At 43.2% G+C, this 22,309-nt stretch overlaps 1 protein-coding gene across 1 annotated transcript in view; it reads right to left on the bottom strand.

Annotated features, from left to right (window-relative positions):
- LOC126191198 (putative phosphatidate phosphatase) overlaps nt 1-22,309 on the bottom strand; it is a 354,047-nt gene that overhangs the window by 267,482 nt on the left and 64,256 nt on the right. The gene's annotated exons all lie outside the window — the stretch shown is intronic.

A 22,309-nucleotide genomic window follows, 5' to 3' on the forward strand; every position in this document is an offset into this window, starting at 1 on the left:
ACTGGCGAGTCCAAACCTCTTCACTGCCGTGACGTACGTCAGTTGTGGAGGATCCCATGACCCTGTGTTATCGGTACTGCACCTTCTACAACTCTTCAAAGCGTCCAGGGTGCTATTTTAAGGTGGAAACTTCTATTTGGTCTAGAGAACTTATTATTTTGTGTCAACATCTGCATACATTAGTGCCGGCGGCTGTGACCGAGCGGTTCTAGGCGCTTCAGTCCGGAACCACGCGGCTGCTACGGTCGCAGGTTCGAATCCTGCCTCGGGCATGGATGTATGTGATGTCCTTAGGTTAGTTAGGTTTACATAGTTCTAAGTCTAGGGGGCTGATGACCTCAGATGTTAAGTCCCATAGTGCTTAGAGCCATTTTAATCATTTTTTGCATACATTAGCATACGTTCGAAAATTATCTCTCATATGTGTTGCGTCTTGCAACTTGATATTGGCGACAACACAAGCATGTGTATGAATGAAAAAAAAAGAAGAAAACCAGACAGAGAAATAAAGAATCGAAGCTACATAATGCCATAATGCGTCCTGTTCTCTGTATCACGCTGTTGTTAATTTTCTTTTTTGTGACTGTGGAGTATAGCATGCGTATATCACCCGAATAACTAATATTCTATGCAGTATATGCATTGCATCACATTGTCGGTTGGTTGATTCGGCGGAGGGGACGAAAAAGCGAGGTCATCGGTCCCACCATCGGGCTAGGGAAGGATGGGAAAGGAAACCGGCCGTGCCATTTCGAAGGAACTATCGCGGCATTTGCCTGAAGCGATTTAGGGAACTCACGGAAAATCTAAATCAGGATGGCTGGACGCGGGTTTGAACCGTCGTCCTCCCGAGTGCGAGTCCAGTGCGCTCGGTGCATCATGTTGGGGAAGGATCAGTTTTAGTTCCACTCTCTTCTTAAGTAGTTTGATTGGTATAAGCTCACGTGGTGGAAGTGAACAACAAAAACGAAAATAATGCCCAGCAATAACATAGAACTCAGTGTTTCATTCGTTTACTAAAGCAAATAACTTCAAAAGTTCAAAAATGGCTCTGAGCACTATGGGACTTAACAGCTATGGTCATCAGTCCCCTAGAACTTAGAACTACTTAAACCTAACTAACCTAAGGACACCACACAACACCCAGGCATCACGAGGCAGAGAAAATCCCTGACCCCGCCGGGAATCGAACCCGGGAACCCGGGCGCGGGAAGCGAGAACGCCACCGCACGACCACGAGCTGCGGCCAACTTCAGTAGTAATTTCAGAATATGTGCAAAAATTGTAAATCTGCTTTCGTTTCGATTCCGACCAAGCCAAACGCGATGGTTAGGGAGGTGGCGAAAATTACGGCTGCCCTGCACAAAGTTAACATTATCTATACCAAAATGTGTACAAAAGTGTGTTGAATGTACACAGTACTGGAACATGGATCTACTCACTGCTAAATGAATGTAAGTGCTCCTCAGGTAGACTTGTTGCCTAAAGATATTGTTATATTGCACAAAACGCTGCAGAAATAAAAATGCAGTAGACGAACTGTATTAATTCAGCTTAAATCGGCTAAAACCTGGAACGCATATTGGCCTAAACGATGTTAAAAAAGTCCCCAGTTGCTTTATTTTTTTTGAAGTGAATTGTGATAGAAGAGTATGAAATGCCTGAAGATTATGAAATACCAGAACACTTGCAGGCGCACAAATCTACTCAAGAGACTGCCTTCACTACGTTTGTCCGTCCCCTTGTCCTAACAAGGTAGGAGAACATCGGAAAAGTTCAAAGAAGGGCAGCTCGTTGTGTATTATTGCAAAATACGACGGAGAGTATGACATTTTACGTAACCTTCCTCCAAGGACTGGCTGTTGTCGTGCCTAGGCGACCACCATCCCTTTGCGTCGTAACTTTCCCTCTATTATATTTCGAACTCACGAGACTTGGTCGTTTGCCGTGTGTACTACACTTCTGGAAATGGAAAAAAGAACACATTGACACCGGTGTGTCAGACCCACCATACTTGCTCCGGACACTGCGAGAGGGCTGTACAAGCAATGATCACACGCACGGCACAGCGGACACACCAGGAACAGCGATGTTGGCCGTCGAATGGCGCTAGCTGCGCAGCATTTGTGCACCGCCGCCGTCAGTGTCAGCCAGTTTGCCGTGGCGTACGGAGCTCCATCGCAGTCTTTAACACTGGTAGCATGCCGCGACAGCGTGGACGTGAACCGTATGTGCAGTTGACGGACTTTGAGCGAGGGCGTATAGTGGGCATGCGGGAGGCCGGGTGGACGTACCGCCGAATTGCTCAACACGTGGGGCGTGAGGTCTCCACAGTACATCGATGTTGTCGCCAGTGGTCGGCGGAAGGTGCACGTGCCCGTCGACCTGGGACCGGACCGCAGCGACGCACGAATGCACGCCAAGACCGTAGGATCCTACGCAGTGCCGTAGGGGACCGCACCGCCACTTTCCAGCAAATTAGGCACTGTTGCTCCTGGGGTATCGGCGAGGACCATTCGCAACCGTCTCCATGAAGCTGGGCTACGGTCCCGCACACCGTTAGGCCGTCTTCCGCTCACGCCCCAACATCGTGCAGCCCGCCTCCAGTGGTGTCGCGACAGGCGTGAATGGAGGGACGAATGGAGACGTGTCGTCTTCAGCGATGGGAGTCGCTTCTGCCTTGGTGCCAATGATGGTCGTATGCGTGTTTGGCGCCGTGCAGGTGAGCGCCACAATCAGGACTGCATACGACCGAGGCACACAGGGCCAACACCCGGCATCATGGTGTGGGGAGCGATCTCCTACACTGGCCGTACACCACTGGTGATCGTCGAGGGGACACTGAATAGTGCACGGTACATCCAAACCGTCATCGAACCCATCGTTCTACCATTCCTAGACCTGCAAGGGAACTTGCTGTTCCAACAGGACAATGCACGTCCGCATGTATCCCGTGCCACCCAACGTGCTCTAGAAGATGTAAGTTAACTACCCTGGCCAGCAAGATCTCCGGATCTGTCCCCCATTGAGCATGTTTGGGACTGGATGAAGCGTCGTCTCACGCGGTCTGCACGTCCAGCACGAACGCTGGTCCAACTGAGGCGCCAGGTGGAAATGGCATGGCAAGCCGTTCCACAGGACTACATCCAGCATCTCTACGATCGTCTCCATGGGAGAATAGCAGCCTGCATTGCTGCGAAAGGTGGATATACACTGTACTAGTGCCGACATTGTGCATGCTCTGTTGCCTGTGTCTATGTGCCTGTGGTTCTGTCAGTGTGATCATGTGATGTATCTGACCCCAGGAATGTGTCAATAAAGTTTCCCCTTCCTGGACAATGAATTCACGGTGTTCTTATTTCAATTTCCAGGAGTGTATAATAGTGGTCATGTCGCAGTGGATTGAAGAGTTCCTAGATAACAGAACGCAGCATGTCATTCTCAATGGAGAGAAGTCTTCCGAAGTAAGAGTGATTTCAGGGGTGCCACAGGCGAGGGTCGTAGGACCGTTGCTATTCACAATATACATAAATGACCTTGTGGATGACATCGGAAGTTCACTGAGGCTTTTTGCGGATGATGCTGTGGTATATCGAGAGGTTGTAACAATGGAAAATTGTACTGAAATGCAGGAGGATCTGCAGCGAATTGACGCATGGTGCAGGGAATGGCAATTGAATCTCAATGTAGACAAATGAAATGTGCTGCGAATACATAGAAAGATAGATCCCTTATCATTTAGCTACAAAATAGCAGGTCAGCAACTGGAAGCAGTTAATTCCATAAATTATCTGGGAGTACGCATTAGGAGTGATTTAAAATGGAATGATCATATAAAGTTGATCGTCGGTAAAGCAGATGCCAGACTGAGATTCATTGGAAGAATCCTAAGGAAATGCAATCCGAAATCAAAGGAAGTAGGTTACAGTACGCTTGTTCGCCCACTGCTTGAATACTGTTCAGCAGTGTGGGATCCGTACCAGATAGGGTTGATACAAGAGATAGAGAAGATTCAACGGAGAGCAGTGCGCTTCGTTACAAGATCATTTAGTAATCGCGAAAGCGTTACGGAGATGATAGATAAACTCCAGTGGAAGATTCTGCAGGAGAGACGCTCAGTAGCTCGGTACGGGCTTTTGTTGAAGTTTCGAGAACATACCTTCACCGAAGAGTCAAGCAATATATTGCTGCCTCCTACGTATATCTCGCGAAGAGACCATGAGGTAAAAATCAGAGAGATTAGAGTCCACACAGAAGCATACCAACAACCCTTCTTTCCACGAACAATACGAGACTGGAATAGGAGGGAGAACCGATAGAGGTACTCAAGGTATCCTCCGCCACACACCGTCAGGTGGCTTGCGGAGTATGGATGTAGATGTAGATGTAGATGTAGACCCGTCTCTAGCTATCACCAGGACACGGCGATCTTCATCTGTCGTCGCACATTATCATCCCACACATCAGACTACCTGATTCGTTCTGTCTCATACTTTGGAAGTCGTCGACCCTCGCATATCAACATTTCTTCCAAGTAAACGTTACGTTTGAGTCTTACTACCTGTTCACATGCTTTGTCATGAACGACAATGTCTTTTCATTGATGTTGAACCCCAACGTCTTGTGATCGATGTTTGAAGCGGTATTTTCTAGACATATGTTTTTGTGTATATGTTTCTATAAACGCTTCTTCTCCTCTCGATCCCTTAAAAAAAAGTCTAGAAGAAGGGAGGATAGAAGATTAGAGTTTAAGGTCCCGTCGACAGCGAGATCATTAGGCAGAATACGAGCTCTGGCTAGGGAAGGATGGGGAAGGAAACTGGCTGTGCCCTTTCAAAGGACATCCCGGAATTGGCCTGGAGCGATTTAAAGAAATCAAGGAAAACCTAATCTGGATGTTCGGACGGGAGTTTGAACCGAATGCGTGTTCAGTGAGCTAAGCACTGAACCACTTCGCTCGGAAACAAGTATAGTACTTACGCGGAGACTGAGATGAATATGAGGAAATATGGTATAAAACTGTATCAAAATACGAGAAGTACTTATAAAGGTCCGCCAGCTCAGTCATAAAACATCTGGCAAGAGAGTTTACGGTCTGATTGTGAGGACGAACTACATTTATGACAAGCAAGCGGGACCTCTGAAGAGCAGTGGTCTATAAACAGCACGAAAGGGCAGCGAAAATGCGCCAGTCACTCGACATTTGCGGAATGCCGCCGCCTAAAGGAACGTTTTGCAAGTACCAGAGAGAAGCGTTTAGGGCACTCACTACAAGAAAACTATGTTTTAAGAGAGGAACAAACCGTCGATTACTTCGATAGCTTACATTATTGTAACTATCTTGTCCATCCTACAGGTTAGTTTTATGTTTCTAACTTCTTAAAATTAACTCCTGCTACTGTTCCAGCCACCATCCTTGTAAGAGTATGAATCCCGTCATCGTATTTTGTAGGGGGATGAGAAGACGACGCCTTTTCAGTGTACCTAGAATTTTTCCAGCTCCAGATTCTCGCAGTAGTTTATGAGCAGCACTCTCGCTGTGTGCCACCATTTGTTGACGTCACTGTCAGCTCCCAGCAATGTCGTTGACTGTGTCGAAAAATTCAAAAGTGACTCTTTTTCTTCTACTGCTTGTGCAGTTCTGCAACACTAGTCATTAAAGTGACGTTTATAATTAATAAAACTGGAGGAATATTTCGAAAATTAATCTATTTAAATTACTGAAATTAATAATTTATTTTTCATTTTACCAGTTTATAACACTGTTGCAAGTTGTAATTTATAATTGTCTAAATTTCAGTGCCAAAGCACACGAGGAAAATAAATTAAACCACAATCTGTCCTCTCTTCAAGTGAACAGACATACAATAAAATTACAGTAAATGATAGAATGAGATTTGTTTGAATTTGGGTATCATGTCGGAATTGTTTGCGGTGTCCGTTTCAAATAACGTTGATAAACAGATCCAAAGGTGATGTGACATTAACAGAATGGCACGATGTCGCCTTTGTTGTTTATCATTTCAGTGATTTGTATGGTTGTAATATGTCACTGGTAATGTTTCCCATACAAAGATTTTAATACATCACATGTTTACCAGGTTTCAGAAAATCCTATCATTTATTCTTAAGGAAACTCTGCTGTTTAAGTTTCAATTCTGTTACAATCGAAAGAAGTTCATAACTTACAATAAGTCACGCCAGAACAACATCGTCCTGTATTGACAGAATCGGTCAATCAGGATCCTGTTAGACTGTTCTCTGAAGAGAGAGTTCACAGAGGGCAATCGTTTCAAGCGACTTTATGGTACACGACACATGCTAACGTGCTTATCTGCGATATAAAAGATCAGGATTACTTTAAATACTGTTCTTGTGGTCTTCAGTCCTGAGACTGGTTTGATGCAGCTCTTCATGCTACTCTATCCTGTGCAAGATTCTTCATCTCCCAGTACCTACTGCAGCCTACATCTTTCTGAATCTGCTTAGTGTATTCATCTCTTGGTCTCCCTCTACGATTTTTACCCTCCACGCTGCCCTCCAATACTAAATTGGTGATCCCTTGATGCCTCAGAACATGTCCTACCAACCGATCCCTTCTTCTATCCAAGTTGTGCCACAAACTCCTCTTCTCCCCAATCCTATTCAATACCTCCTCTTTACTTGTGTGATCTACCCATCTAATCTTCAGCATTCTTCTGTAGCACCACATTTCTAAAGCTTCTATTCTCTTCTTGTCTAAACTATTTATCGTCCATTTTTCACTTCCATACATGGCTACACTCCATACAAATGCTTTCAGAAACGACTTCCTGACAGTTAAATCTATACTCGATGTTAACAAATTTCTCTTCTTCAGAAACGCTTTTCTTGCCATTTCCAGTCTACATTTTATATCCTCTCTACTTCGACCATCATCAGTTATTTTGCTCCCCAAATAGCAAAACTCCTTTACTACTTTAAGTGTCTCATTTCCTAATCTAATACCCCTCAGCATCACCCGACTTAATTTGACTACATTCCATTATCCTCGTTTTGCTTTTGTTAATGTTCATCTTATATCCTCCCTTCAAGACACTGTGCATTCCGTTCAAGTGCTCTTCCAAGTCCTTTGCTGTCTCTGACAGAATTACACTGTCATCGGTGAACCTTAAAGTTTTTATTTCTTGTCCATGGATTTTAATACCTACTCCGAATTTTTCTTTTGTTTCCTTTACTGCTTGCTCAATATACAGATTGACTAACATCGGGGATAGGCTACAACCTTGCCTCACTCCCTTCCCAACCACTGCTTCCCTTTCATGTCCCTCGACTCTTATAACTGCCATCTGGTTTCTGTACAAATTGTTAATAGCCTTTCGCTCCCTTTATTTTACCCCTGCCACCTTCAGAATTTGAAAGAGATTATTCCAGTCAACATTGTCAAAGCTTTCTCTAAGGCTACAAATGCTACAAACGTAGGTTTGCCTTTTCTTAATCTATTTTCTAATATAAGTCGTAGGGTCAGTACTGCCTCACGTGTTCCAACATTTCTACGGAATCCAAACTGATCTTCCCCGAGGTCGGCTTCTACCAGTTTTTCCATTCGTCTGTAAAGAATTCGCGTTAGTATTTTGCTGCTGAGAGTTATTAAACTGATAGTTCTATAATTTTCACATCTGTCGACACATGCTTTCTTTGGGATTGGAATTATTATATTCTTGATAGAATACTGTAGTCATCGCATAAAACTAAAACTCACTATTACTTCCGTGTTGATCGAGCACCACTGTCGACCATTCCTGACAACGAGTCTGCTTTCTATGAGGCTTTAAGCCAAACCCTTCACTTCTTTATTAGATATTTTTTGTTGTATCGTTACTTTCAACAATATGCAAGACAAAAGAAGTGCTCCAGGGTTAGTAATTCCTCTGTCTTTTCTCTCGCTGATAATACGAAGATAATTGCGTTGACAAACTGCAATATACATATTACGAGGTCCATTCAAGAAGTAACACTTTTTTTTTCTCGGCCAATTTCAGTTGAAGAATTCCGTAGTTTCTTGCAGGACATCCTGGAATATTCACGCTTCAACCCCTATAGTTTCATGAAGTTCAGATAGGTGGCGGCGCTGTACGTAGCCTTCGAAATGACGTCTGTAACGGAAGTGCGTTCCAAGCAGAGAGCTGTCATTGGGGTTCCTTTGGCGGAAAAACAGAGCGTCGTAGATATTAAAAGGCCCATACAGAATGTCTGCGGAAGCGCCTGTCGTCATCGCAACAAGCTCTCGCAAACATGTCCGATGTCTCGCATGATGGCGGGCTGCAGAGAGCTGTGACTCCTGCAATGCTGGAACGTCGGCCACTCTTACCCGAGGTTATCGACGGATCACAACCAAATACCTCACTGCTCAACTGGACGTCTCTGTTGGTAGTGTTGACATAATCGTCCACCATTTGGGGTACTCAAAGGTGTGTGACCACTGGTTTCGTCACCGCATAACAGAAGACCATAAAGAGCAACGAAGCACCTTCTGTGTGGAATTGCTTACGCGTTACGAGGCTGACCGTGGCAATTTTTTGTCGAACATCGTCACAAGCGATGAAAACTGAGTTCACCACTTCGAACCAGAAACGAAAGGTATTCCATGAACCGGCGCCACACCACCTGTCGTCCGAAGAAGACGTTTAAACCGCACCTTCAGCCGGTGAAGCCATGGCGTCGGTCTTCTGGGACTCTGAAGGGGTTACTCTGTTTAATGTTCTCCCTCATGGTGCAACGATCAACTCTGAAGTGTATTGTGTTACCCTCCGGAAATGGAAGAAACGATTTCAGCGGGTTCATCGCCACAAAAATGCAACGCAAGGCGCCACACAAGTCTGCTCACCCATGAGGAGCTCATAAACTTAACTGGGCCGTTCTTCCTCTTCCACCCTACTGCCCGGATCTCGCAGCTCCCGACTTCATCTGTTTGACCCAATGAAGGATGCACTCCGCAGGAAGAAGTACGTGGATGGTGGCGAGGTTACTGAGGCAGCACGACGTTGATTCTGACGTGATACCATGCGGGCATATAGACCCTTCCAGTAAGATACCGTAAGGCCCTCGCACAGAACAAAGATTATGTTGAAAAACAGGGGAATAAAATGGTGTCTTGGAATCTTGAATAAAACCAACCTGCTTTCAGAACAAAAGGTATTGTATTAGTCATTGAACACCCCTCGCCTGCATCTCGTGGTCGTGCGGTAGCGTTCTCGCTTCCCACGCCCGGGTTCCCGGGTTCGATTCCCGGCGGGGTCAGGGATTTTCTCTGCCTCGTGATGGCTGGGTGTTGTGTGATGTCCTTAGGTTAGTTAGGTTTAAGTTGTTCTAAGTTCTAGGGGACTGATGACCATAGATGTTAAGTCCCATAGTGCTCAGAGCCATTTGAACCATTTGAACACCCCTCATAGTATGTTTATTATATTGCTACTCTCGCCACTGACGGGACGATATAATACTACTTACTGTATTGACAGAATCTATCCATCAGTGTCCTGTTAAACCTTTCTCTGAACAGAGAGTGCACACGTGGGAACCGCTAGCGTTGGAGAACCCTTCGGGTCACATGATGAAGCTCCTGTGCACATCTCCCCTAAAATTGTCTGTGGATTACATTGACGTTTGCAGGTGTACACCAATGATCCCTACAAGCAATATTTTTCTGCTATATTAACTGGTCCTTTGTATCTCAACTTCATGCTATACATTGCTTCCTTCTTGATGTTGCCATATGTGGTGCTGTCTATGACATCATTCAGGTCCTGAAATAAATCTCGTCTCTCGACGACCTTCTCTTCGACAGATTCTCTAACATTGTCCCTCCTTTTATCTTAATATACGTTCAATCCAGTTTCTTTTCCTCCCTTTTATTACATTCAATAGTTGTCTTTCCTCTCCCACGCTTCTTGGTAACTTTTCATTTTTCACTCAATTCATCCAACTTATTTTTTCTGTCCTTCGACATGTCCACTTCTCAAAAGCTTTCTGCTGTAACTTCCTTTATCATTGTCCACGTTTAAGCAGCACATTCGAAGGCACTCCACACAAAACATTTCTCTTCTTCTTTTCCTCAAAACATTGTCTACATTGCTGCAGAAAATTCTCCTGTTCTTACAGTATGCGTCTTTCGTCATTGCTATTCTCATTTTAATTACGGTGCTGCTCTTCCAGTCGGTTACTGTCCTGCTTGCAGTGTACTTAAAGTCTTGATATTTGTCCATTCAGCATTGTATTTGCCCTTTTATTTCCTCCTAGGTCATCAATTCTGTGTTCTTTGTAGTGATTTTCACACTATAAATCTTTCCTTAGCTTCAGTGGTATCCATGATACCTAGTAATTCTTTTTCAAATGTTCAAATGTGTGTGAATTCCTAAGGGACCAAACTGGTTAGGTCATCGGTCCCTAGACTTCCACACTACTTAAACTAACTTATGCTAAGAACAACACACACACCCATGCCCGAGGGAGGACTCGAACCTCCGGCGGGAGGGGCCGCGCAGTCCATGACATGACGCCTTAAACCGCGCTGCCACTCCGTGCGGCTAATTATTTTTCATCTGTTGCTAGAAGGACCATACCGTCTGCAAACCTGAAGCGCCATACTTTCGTTCCTCCAGTTTTTATATTATCTAGTGGGCAGTGGTCAATCATATTTCTAAGTCTCAGTTAAAAAGTGTGGCAGATAGGGAGCAGCCTTGTATTACTCCTTTACCAAGTTCTATCTAGTTGATACTTTCTTCTCTCATTTTCACTCTCTCTTTTGGATTTAAGTATAACGATTTTCTGAGTCAGCCTGTTTTCCAGTGCTATCCCTTTTCACTCATTCCAAGCCACATTACCAAATGATTTTTCTAGGTCTATAAAACACCTGTACAGTGTGTTAGAGGTACAGATATTTTGATCATAGGTACCATAATACGTGCCCACTTCAGTGTGTTGGTTTTTTCCCTGGGTCTAACCGTCTTCCCACAAACGCATTACATAATTTACTATCTGATGGTTTCCGCACGGTTATAAATACTCCGTGAAGTGGACTACGCCTGTCAGTATAGACTTCCCGTTTTGCGTCCACGGGTCCACACTTCAACACCTGCCTCACGCTTCAACATCTGACCGCTGCCCAGAGGAAAGTAATTATTAATGGCTTACTTGGGCCACTCACACTTGCAGACATTAACCGGTCCAAAAACGTACTACTCGTAGTAGCTATAATTATTTGTCTTCAGATGAAGTAAATACTGATGTAACGTTGTTCAGTCAGCATCAGAAATATCTACTCCTAACACCCAGTATAGGTGCATTCCCTTTTCAATAAACGTGTCTCAAAAATTTCGCAAGAATGCTATTGCATATCTAGTGCCTATATTTCATCAAAAACTTGATTATTCCTCAGACAGATTCTCCTCCATTGACTTTTCCACTCTTTTATTACTGGTTCTTCACATAACTTTGGCTAGATGTAAAATGAGGCTGTCTCTCCTGAGTTCACTGCGTTTTTTGATTTCTTGTTTCTTTGTTAGTGGACTCATTAAGGTTGTCAAAAGGTTGTCTCTATACTAGCCGGTGTCTGAGCAGAGAACTGCAATGCTGCGTGTACATTCCTGTCATCTGCGTCATCCACCACAGTGCCGTTTAGCAAACAGTTTCTATCGATCTGTAGGTGATTAAAGATTGCAGTGGGACCTCGTTTCCCCAGACTGGGCGAGACTGTAGGTCAACCAGATAATCGAAAATCCGGTTAATCCGGAAAGTCAGGAGAAAGTGCTATGTCGTGGGTTAAGTACTATATTAGTTTATTCGCACCCGCTCTCTACGGTTGTAGCTAATAGTATTCCACAGCTTCAAATTTCATATGTGTTCAGAAGCGCTGACTATATTTTAAACAAAGAGTGCGTCAAGCACATATTTACATTCCTGACAAAAGAATTATCTAAAGTTCATTTTTATTCTTACAAAGCTCCCTTACAAAGTCTTGACCTTACGCAGTTCAAGATGTAATGTTACATTACGATATGAACGGAGTAAAGATGTGAAAAAACACTAACAATGGCGTCACTCAACATTTTTTACCGATCTTAGTAAAAGTAAGATACTGGTAAACTGTTAAGGCGACAGCACCTTCGTCTGGTGCTAACATTATACGGCACCACTAGTGCTGTTTTTTTTCCATAGAGTAACATTACAACTATACCTGTGTAAGGTCACAGTTTTGTAATATGGATGTGCTGTCCCTCTTCCCTGCAGCCCATACATGATCGACTGGATTTAAGTCCCGGGAACGGCCAGGCGAATCCATTCGCCGAATATCCTTTCGTTCCAAGAGCTCCTTCATCTGCGCAATTTGATGTGGTCACGCATTGTCATCGATGAAAGTGAAGTCAAGGCCGAATGCATCCCTAAACAGGCGGGCAGAGGGAAGGGGTACAGTGTCACAGTGTAGCTGACGGGTGAGTGTGCCGTGCTCAAAGATGTGGAGGTTAGTACATCTATGCAACATTATGCTTCCCCGCAGCGTAACAACTGCACCACCAAAACTATTATCTTCGACAACAATGGACGTACTCTTGTATGGCGATAGGTGGGAACAAGTAATTCATCCAGTAACACTGTTGTACATGGCCGTTTTGATCGCCAAGGTGCTACGGTGCCAGAGGGCATAATGTTGCGTTGGTGTACTGACAAACAGTTCAAGTGGCTCTGAGCACTATGGGACTTAACATATATGGTCATCATTCCCCTAGAACTTAGAACTACTTAAACCTAACTAACCTAAAGACATCACACAACACCCAGTCATCACGAGGCAGGGAAAATCCCTGACCCCGCCGGGAATCGAACCCGGGAACCCTGGCGCGGGAAGCGAGAACGCTACCGCACGACCACGAGCAGCGGACGTGTACTGACATCCCAATCTTCGAACAAGGCACATTAATCAGTCAATGTTATTGCAACGCTATACTCACTCCTTCCCCACGTGCATCTTTTCAGGGTGCGTACTGACTTCAGTATAAGCTAGTCTCTCGAATTTGCCCACTTCTCTATTACTTCGAAGAGAACGGTCTCGGTCGCATGTTCGAATCCTGCCTCGGGCATGGATGTGTATGATGTCCTTAGGTTAGTTAGGTTTAAGTAGTTCTACGTCTAGGGGACTGATGACCTCAGATGTTAAATTCCATAGTGCTTAGAACCATTTGAACCATTTGGAGAACGCTCTATTCACACACAGTTAACACTGATTTAGAAAACATCGTTCTTGTGAGACACAACAAGCTCTTCGCACACACGAAGTACGAGTGTTGTTCGCAAGGCATTTTGAATTGATTCCGTATTTCTAGATTTCCAAAAGGCATTTGACACTGTACATACCACACAAGCGGCCTGTAGTGGAATTGCGTGCTTATGGAATATCGTCCCAGGTATGTGACCGGATTCGTGACTTCCTGTCAAAGAGATCACAGTTCGTAGTAATTATCGGAAAGTCATCGAGTAAAACATAAGTGATCTCTGGCGTTCCCACAGGTAGTGTTATAAGCCCTCTGCTGTCCCTTATATAAACTATTTGGGAGAGAATCTGAGCAGCCGTCTTACGTTTTTTACAGATGGTTCAAATGGCTCTGAGCACTGTGGGACTCAACTTCTGAGGCCATCAGTCCCCTAGAACTTAGAACTAATTAAACCTAACTAACCTAAGGACATCACACACATCCATGCCCGAGGAAGGATTCGAACCTGCGACCGTAGCAGTCGCGCGGTTCCAGACTGAAGCGCCTTGAACTGCTCGGCCACAATGGCCGGATTTTGCAGATGAAGCTGTCGTTTACCGTCGAGTAAAGTCATCAGAACATCAAAACAAATCGCTAAACTATTTAGAAAAGATATCTGTATGGTGCGAAAATTGGCAGTTGACACTAAATAATGAAAAGTGTGAGGTCATTGACATGAGTGTTAAAAGGAAGCCGTTCAATTTGGGTACACGATAAATCAGTCTAATCCAAAGGCCGTAAATTCAACTAAATGTCTAGGAACTTCAATTATGAACAATTTAAATTGGAAAGAACATATCGAAAATTTTGTGGGGAAGGCAACGCAAATATTGCGTTTTATTGGCAGAACATTTAGAAAATGTGACAGATCTACTAAAGGGACTGCCCACACTACGCTTGTCCGTCCTCTTTTGGAGTACTGCTACGCGCTCTGGGATCCTTACCAGGAAGGACTGACGGAGTACATCGAAAACGTTCAAAGTAGAGCAGCGCGTTTTGTATTATCACGAAACAGGGGAGAGAGCGTCACGGATATGTTACAGGATTTGGGGTAGACTCCATTAAAACAAAGGCGCTTTTCGTTGCTGCGGAATTTTCCCACGAAATTGCAGTCACCATCTATGTCCTCCGAAGGCGAAAATACTTTTGTTGACGCCGACCTACATAGAGAGAAACGATCATTATACTAAAATATGGGTAATCAGAGATCGCACAGAAAGATATATGTGTGCAAGGGTATCAGTCGAATTGTGGTCTAGCAAACACTTGAAATGCAGGTATGTCTTGTTCGATATTTCCACTACAGCGAGCCTTTGCACACTGCTATGTTCATAGTTGTTGTAATACTTCGTATTCTTTGTTGTTGTTATGGTCTTCAGTCCTGAGACTGGTTTGATGCAGCTCTCCATGCTACTCCATCCTGTGCAAGCTTCTTCATCTCCCAGTACCTACTGCAACCTACATCCTTCTGAATCTGCGTAGTGTATTCATCTCTTGGTCTCCCCCTACGATTTTTACCCTCCACGCTGCCTTCCAATACTAAATTGGTGATCCCTTGATGCCTCAGAACATGTCCTACCAACCGATCCCTTCTTCTGGTCAAGTTGTGCCACAAACTTCTCTTCTCCCAAATCCTATTCAATACTTCCTCATTAGTTATGTGATCTACCCATCTGATCTTCAGCATTCTTCTGTAGCACCACATTTAAAGCTGCATGCCCTCGGGAAAAATTACGGCCGTAGTTTCCCCTATGCTTTCAGCCGTTCGCAGTACCAGCACAGCAAGGCCGTTTTGGTTATTGTTACAAGGCCAGATCAGTCAATCATCCAGACTGTTGCCCCTGCAACTACTGAAAAGGCTGCTGCCCCTCTTCATGAACCACACGTTTGTCTGGCGTCTCAACAGATACCCCTCCGTTGTATCTTTAATAATATTGTAATTTCTGTAGGCAATCGTTTGAGAATGGACGTTATCGTTCGAAACTAGTCACCACCAACATATTCTATGCAACTGTGACAGAAACTTAAATAAATAATAATTACATTTGAGTTTTTGCTCCTGTTACCGACAAAATATTGGAATTATATTAAATACTTTTGCTGTAATATTTGTTTCCGGGTCGCTGTCATCAGTAAACCTAAACGACCATTTTTTCCTCTTCAGAATGATTATTCGAACTTCTCGTCATTATAAAGATCGTGATCATCGTAACTAGTTATATTGAGTAACACGAACAAAATGAAAAGAAGTACGCAGATTAAAGGTAAAAACATAGCGTAAGTCTGTGGGGCTCAAATCATGAACGGATTTCTGGCCTGGCGGCAGGAAGAGTGCACCCTTGCGGTCGTCGTGGCAGTAGTAGGGGAAGGGTGGCGACCCCATCGTCCAGTCCGCTTTTTAACCCCGAGAAAGATCCCCGGTACTCAAGTTTGACAGCGGGCTGAGTGCATCTGGGGCAGTCCTGGAAGGACTGCAACGAGGGAAATTCCCCACCTCCACCCGGGATTGAGCCCAACACTTCCTGGGCCGGTGCCTAGAACTCTACCCGCGAGACCACCACGGCCACAAACAAGTATTTAAAACAACGCATTCGATCGCGCACTCTGCCTGGGATGTTGAACTCGTCAGTGTTGACCTGGACTATTGTTCCACAATGTGGGTCAATTGGGAAGAATCGCCGCCACTCGCAATCGGCCCCAAGACATCGTAGCAGGACTCGGTACAGATCTCCACTCTGTTCCGCTTAAGGGGCTCCGGAACGCCCTACACTTGCAATGTTAAAATAACGCTTATAAATTACATCTTTCCTCACAAAGTATTTGAGGTAGGAAGTTGAACTTTTTACAGATTATTTATTGGAATATGGGCTACAACTTAACACAGGGATTTTACAAAATTTTAGTTCAGTTATTAAAGATGATTTTTTTTTCAATTGTAATGAAAATTCACAACATTTTTTTGCAATTTTTTATTTATATATTCAAAAATATACAGTTTTTTGGAAAAAGGCTGTGTTAAATTATGCAGAAGGTACTGTGTAACATTTACTGAAAGTTTGAAACAAATTTGTTTGGAAGATCCTTAGAAAACATGTAATTAGTGTGAGAAAATAAAAGTTTTGGGAATCGAGCGACAAAGATTGGATTAACTTTTTAGTGCATTCCAGGTCCATAGGATGGATTATCTTCATCCTCTGCAAACTCCTCCTCCAGCTTCCTCTTGTTCCTCTTCCTGTTTACTCTTGCTTGTATTTCTAGACTCTTTACAGCCCTGTCTGCAGCCCGAAGGCGTTCCTTGTCTAAAGCAAGCATCTCTCGTACCATGTTAAAACCTATCTTCATTCCCATATTTCTAAATACCTTGCACCTTACAATGTTGCCATCATTGAAAGTCGCAACAGCATCATACACACCAAAGTGAAGTGTTTCTATTCCAACAAATACAGTCTTGGGGATTCTCTACCATATAACACTATTTACACTTTCATTGGGGTTTTGAGTTTTTCCGTGAATACACTTTTTCAACAGTTCAGGTGCTGCTAAGTCTCTGAAAATAGGTTTTATCACCTCCATTACTGCATCTCACATCACTAAAATGTACCTGATGAACACGGGCGTTAATAATAACACCATTTGACAGCAGTTTAACAGCGCCACAGTGGGTCACGCCCATGTAGAACACATTTTAAAAAAATTTAAAAATAGTTGTAGTCTTCGGAATTGATTAAATTATATATCTATTAAAAGGTAATAGTCTGCAGATTCAGAAAACGCAAAAAAGTAAAAATTGAACTTTTCATGATTTTTGAGCCTTTCCGGAGCCCCTTAAACACAGTGCTGTGACAAACACTAGAACAAAGTAGACATTTCCCGTTGTTTATCTGTAATACTCTTCTGTTGCGACTTGTTAGTAGGTCTCTGGTTCGCATTTAGACAAATTTTAGTACGTAACCATTCACGTTCAGAATTTTGTATCCAGAGATCTGAAAAACTACTAAATTTTGCAAACGACGCATCTTTTCAGCCCATTCGAAACCACAAAGAGTGAAACTGAGCGCTTCTTAACATCTGCAGAGCCCTTTTTCTCAGGAAATGCTTTGGAAATATTTTAAATGTTCGAGACTAGATGTCTCAGTGTTATTCCACGTGAACATCGGGTAACACTTATCGGAATTCGTAAACCTACTTCGTCCTGTCGGTCTTAATTCCTAGATTTTGCACGTTTTACTGTTTTTAGCAAAAGTTTCAACTGCAAACATAAACAACTAGTACGCCCTGTTCTATTAGCGACGAATAATGTTCTCCCACATCACGGCCCCGAGCACAACAACAGGGGTGATTGAGGTCCCCGTGCAGATCATACGCCTGTGGCGTCAAATGCTGTGATCTTTTTCTTTTCACCTTGGCCGGTAACCAACAAATAATCCGGTGTGAAGCAACGGAAGGGCGCGCAAATTAGCTCTTGAAATATCATGAGAGCATTGACTTCTATGAAATGATTATTGCAATGTCCCGCTGGTGCATACGGACAGTGATTTTTGATATCAGCATTGTTCAGCAACTAAAGTAAAAGTAAAGATATCCTCACTCCAAATGCTGGTTTGAACACAACGGTGCTTTATTAGGCACGATCCAATTGCTTTCCTGTCCTCTTTGAACCGACTTACAACGCGGACTACAAACCACGGCATTTTTGACAATGAAAAATCGTTATATCTCTGAAAGAAGCGACAAGTCACAGGAAAAAGTAGCCTAGGATCCAGTCATGGATCTACATATTTGGGGACTGGCACTTATTTACGAAGCCACCGAGCACAACGTTTCAATAATAATTTTAAAAACAAGTCACAATAGGGTACGTTAGTGTCAGAGACGGACGTCGCCGTAACTTTGAAGAAGTCAGTACCACTCTTCAGATATTGATTGAGTCTTGTGGTCTGTCACACCGGGGGAGATAAGTTTTTAATGGTGCGAGTGTCCATTTCTTTGAAGCTGAACGTTAAGTAAAAGAAAACATTGCAACTCAACTCATTCATCATGATCAATTGCTAGAAAGTAATGAAACTTTACTTCTTCATTTTGGTAAATGCGACTGTTGTCAACTGTTAGGTTTCCCATTGTCGGCTGTGTAGAGCTGTCAAAACACGCACCTTACACATTTTAAAAGATCCTAGATTGGCCTTAAAAACAGCAGATACACAAAAACGCTGAGTGCATTCAGTTCAAATCCCCGTGCAGCCATGATGAGTTTTCCGCTGTTTTCGTAAACCACTTGAGACGAATGATCAAGTGTTTCCTTTAACGAAGATCACACTTGATTATTTCCTTATTTTGTATTACCCGAACTAGTCTCTTATAATCTCCATGACGAGGGACGTTTAGCCCTAACCTTTCCTCGCAGCAGCTTCTCCCTATCCTTTTTTTAACGACATTTATCATTAATAACTTTACAGACTACAATACAAAATTAACAATTAAAAGAATAATACAAATTTTGCCTTGTGATGTGTTTAAGACTTCTTCCGTACTGCGATTTAAAGCTCAACATTTTGGAACATTTCAGTGTTAAACGACCACTGCTGCTGCCTCCTGTTACTTCATCTTCTTCCTTTTCCTCTTTTCTTCTTCTTCGTCGACTTTTTTCTACTTATGGCAGTGTGTTCATCATGTTCAGCCAACTTCGGAACGAAGCAATTGATAAGAGCGTCTTATCTATCCAGAGGCATTCCTGACAAGTTTTAATCAAATGACGAGATAAATATGATAAACACCACAAGTTCAGGAACGTCAGTTTTCACAACGGATTAGATACACTCCTTTCTTGTTGCTTATTTGCATAATCCTCAGAAGCAGATTCACGGGTTAACTGTTTTGAAATTGATGTTTTCAGTTGACAATTTGCGACTCATAATTAAAAAAAGTATAGGTTTTTGCTATTGCGTCTTTAGTATACAAACAACCACGTCACTACACCTGAATCAACATGGCCGAATGTATATTATGAATTTGAAATTAGCAAACAATTTCTTTCACAACCGGTGTGTATCATCATCCGTAACTCAACTATTTACCTGCTTCATAACTCTGCAAGCCAAAAGACGTTTTATGTGTTACTGTTCGCTGGAAATCAGATTCAGTCATTAATAAATAACTTACAATTTCAAATAGTGTCCTTCGTAAAATGTCAATATTCTTGGTATCGAATGAATGCCAGCACTTTTGGTACAGAATTAAGCAACTGGATTAGATTTGAGGCACACTAAAAAATGACTAGCTTTCACGTATATTACTGGGTTACGAAATACTATCTTAATGTACATAATTCCCTTTCATTACGTGTGTAATAACTGTTTCGATGTTAAATTTTCCTCTGATAAACGTACATGAAGGTTTAACGTTAATTCAGTAATGATTAAAATACAGCCTTTCCCTTCCATCCGACTCCCTGTACTAAAATAGTTCGACAGCCTCCGACATTTGCAATGCCTCTATCACTTGGCATATGATGTACTCAAAGTTATACGATATGATGTATACAAATCACCACATACCACGTGTGATGGAGCACCTTAGAGAAGTAGTCCGCCACAAAACCTTTTATCGCCCGCATCTCGTGGTCGTGCGGTAGCGTTCTCGCTTCCCACGCCCGGGTTCCCGGGTTCGATTCCCGGCGGGGTCAGGGATTTTCTCTGCCTCGTGATGGCTGGGTGTTGTGTGCTGTCCTTAGGTTAGTTAGGTTTAAGTAGTTCTAAGTTCTAGGGGACTGATGACCATAGATGTTAAGTCCCATAGTGCTCAGAGCCATTTTTGAAAACCTTTTATCCGGCCAGGAATAATGCGTCTTTCAATAAAAGTTCGTATGATTTGACATCTACAGAATACAGAATACTTGAAATCTGTGTGTTTAATCCACTCACATATACCACAGATACAAATGTATTTAGCTTATGTGTTATTCAACAACTCAGCAAACTACAAGCAAAACCTATGTTGCTATCAACGTTGTATAGTAGGGAAAATCTAAATTTAACTGAAATTTTGTATAAAAATATGTTATGAACCAAAGACATTCCAGTCTCCAGACGGGTTTGTTATTGACCTTCTACAGGTAATCGATACTTGTGCTTGACAGCAGGTAACTAAAACTATACAAAAACTTGAGACTGGATTCGAAGGTCGGAGGCAAATTCCTCAAGCGCAAGGGATCAGAAATAAGGAAAATGACGAGATTAAAAGACACGAAAATGTTTTATCCGTTATGAAAACTATACTTCGATTAAGTAAGAAATGACTGAAGCGTTTTAACATACAGACATCTAAGTCACGAATGCTCAATCGGAATCGAGGAAACTAATCTTACTTGGAGTCTACAAGAGACACCAAGCATCAAGGAGGCAGAAAAATATCATGCACCATTGTGGGACTTATTTCTGAATGACAATAATCTGTGAAACTTCCTGGCAGATTAAAACTGTGTGCCGGACCGAGACTCGAACTCGGGACCTTTGCCTTCCTTTCAGGAGTGCTAGTTCTGCAAGGTTCGCAGGAGAGCTTCTGTAAAGTTTGAAGGTAGGAGATGAGGTACTGGCAGAAGTAAAGCTGTGAGGACGGGGCGTGAGTCGTGCTTGGGTAGGTCAGTTGGTAGAGCACTTGCCCGCGAAAGGCAAAGGTCCCGAGTTTGAGTCTCGGTCGGGCACACAGTTTTAATCTGCCAGGAAGTTTCATATCAGCGCACACTCCGCTGTAGAGTGAAAATCTCATTCTGACAATAATCTGTATTTTTAATAATATTTTTCTTAGATGTACGCCACACACTGATGCCGTACCAAAACTCTCCGAACCACTGAGGATTGCTTCATGAGAACCAGAAGGTGAGGGGTCTGGATAACAGACACATTTAGCAGACTACGTACAGAAAACTATGTTTTATTGAAAATTTAATTACGTAATAACAGAGTGCAGACTAAAACTTTATTTAGCCTATTCTAAGCTATATATCGTAAAGTAATCTTTGAAAAATATGTTATTGTCATAATCAATAGTAATAATAACAATAATAATAACATAACCCGACAAATGGACCTATTTGACTTACAGCCAACACGTACATCTATTCGCAGAAAGTTAAAATATAATGTCTGGCGGGAATGTGCGTCCGATTGTTGTCATCCGGAAAATTTTTCTCAGCAGTGGACCACATTGGAATGAAAATATAAGGCTAGTATTGTCCAGAGCATTTACTTCTCACCTGCTATTTGTAAGCAAACGTTCAGCGGTTCTGCTGCTGATGAGGATTACATTTTACTTCAGTCGACAACAATAGTTAGATGCACAATGCTACAGGATTTACTCGATCGCTTTTATGACTCATGCTGAAAACTTCACTATGAAAATTTGTTAATCAATACAGGGGTTGGACAAAAAACGGAAACGGTTTGAGAAATGCATGTTTGAGCGTTTATGCAGAGTCGCGCGGGGTAGCCGTGCGGTCTAAGGCGTCTGTCAAGGTTCGCGCAGCTACCAGCCCCCCTTCCCCCCTCCACCCCCACCCCCCACCCCCCACCCCCCTACCGTCGGAGGTTCGAGTCCTCCCTCGGGCATGGGTGTGTGTGTTGTCCTTAGCGTAAGTTAGTTTAAGTAGTGCGTAAGCCTAGGACCGATGACCTAAGCGGTTTGATCCCATAGTCCTTACCACAAATCTGCAAAATTTCCATCAATGCATATGCTAGCGAAGCCTGAAGGTTGCGCCGTTGTACTTGCCCACCCACGAACCCCAAGTGTGCAGCGTTGCAAGTGTCAGTCATGCTCAAAACAGTGTTCTGTGTAGATGTGAATGCATTTTGTCGGAGCTAAGTGAATTCGAACATGGGCAAATGGTCGGTGCTGGTATGGTGGCTGCTTCCATAACTAAGGGACCCGAAATGTTTGGTGCTTCAACAGGAGCGGTATCGAAGATTTATACCGCAGTCAGGGAAAGTGGATAAACATCATCCGCTGAGACACAACGCGGACGAAAATGTGCGTTA

Source organism: Schistocerca cancellata, chromosome 6, assembly GCF_023864275.1.
Source record: "Schistocerca cancellata isolate TAMUIC-IGC-003103 chromosome 6, iqSchCanc2.1, whole genome shotgun sequence".
Lineage (NCBI taxonomy): Eukaryota > Metazoa > Arthropoda > Insecta > Orthoptera > Acrididae > Schistocerca > Schistocerca cancellata.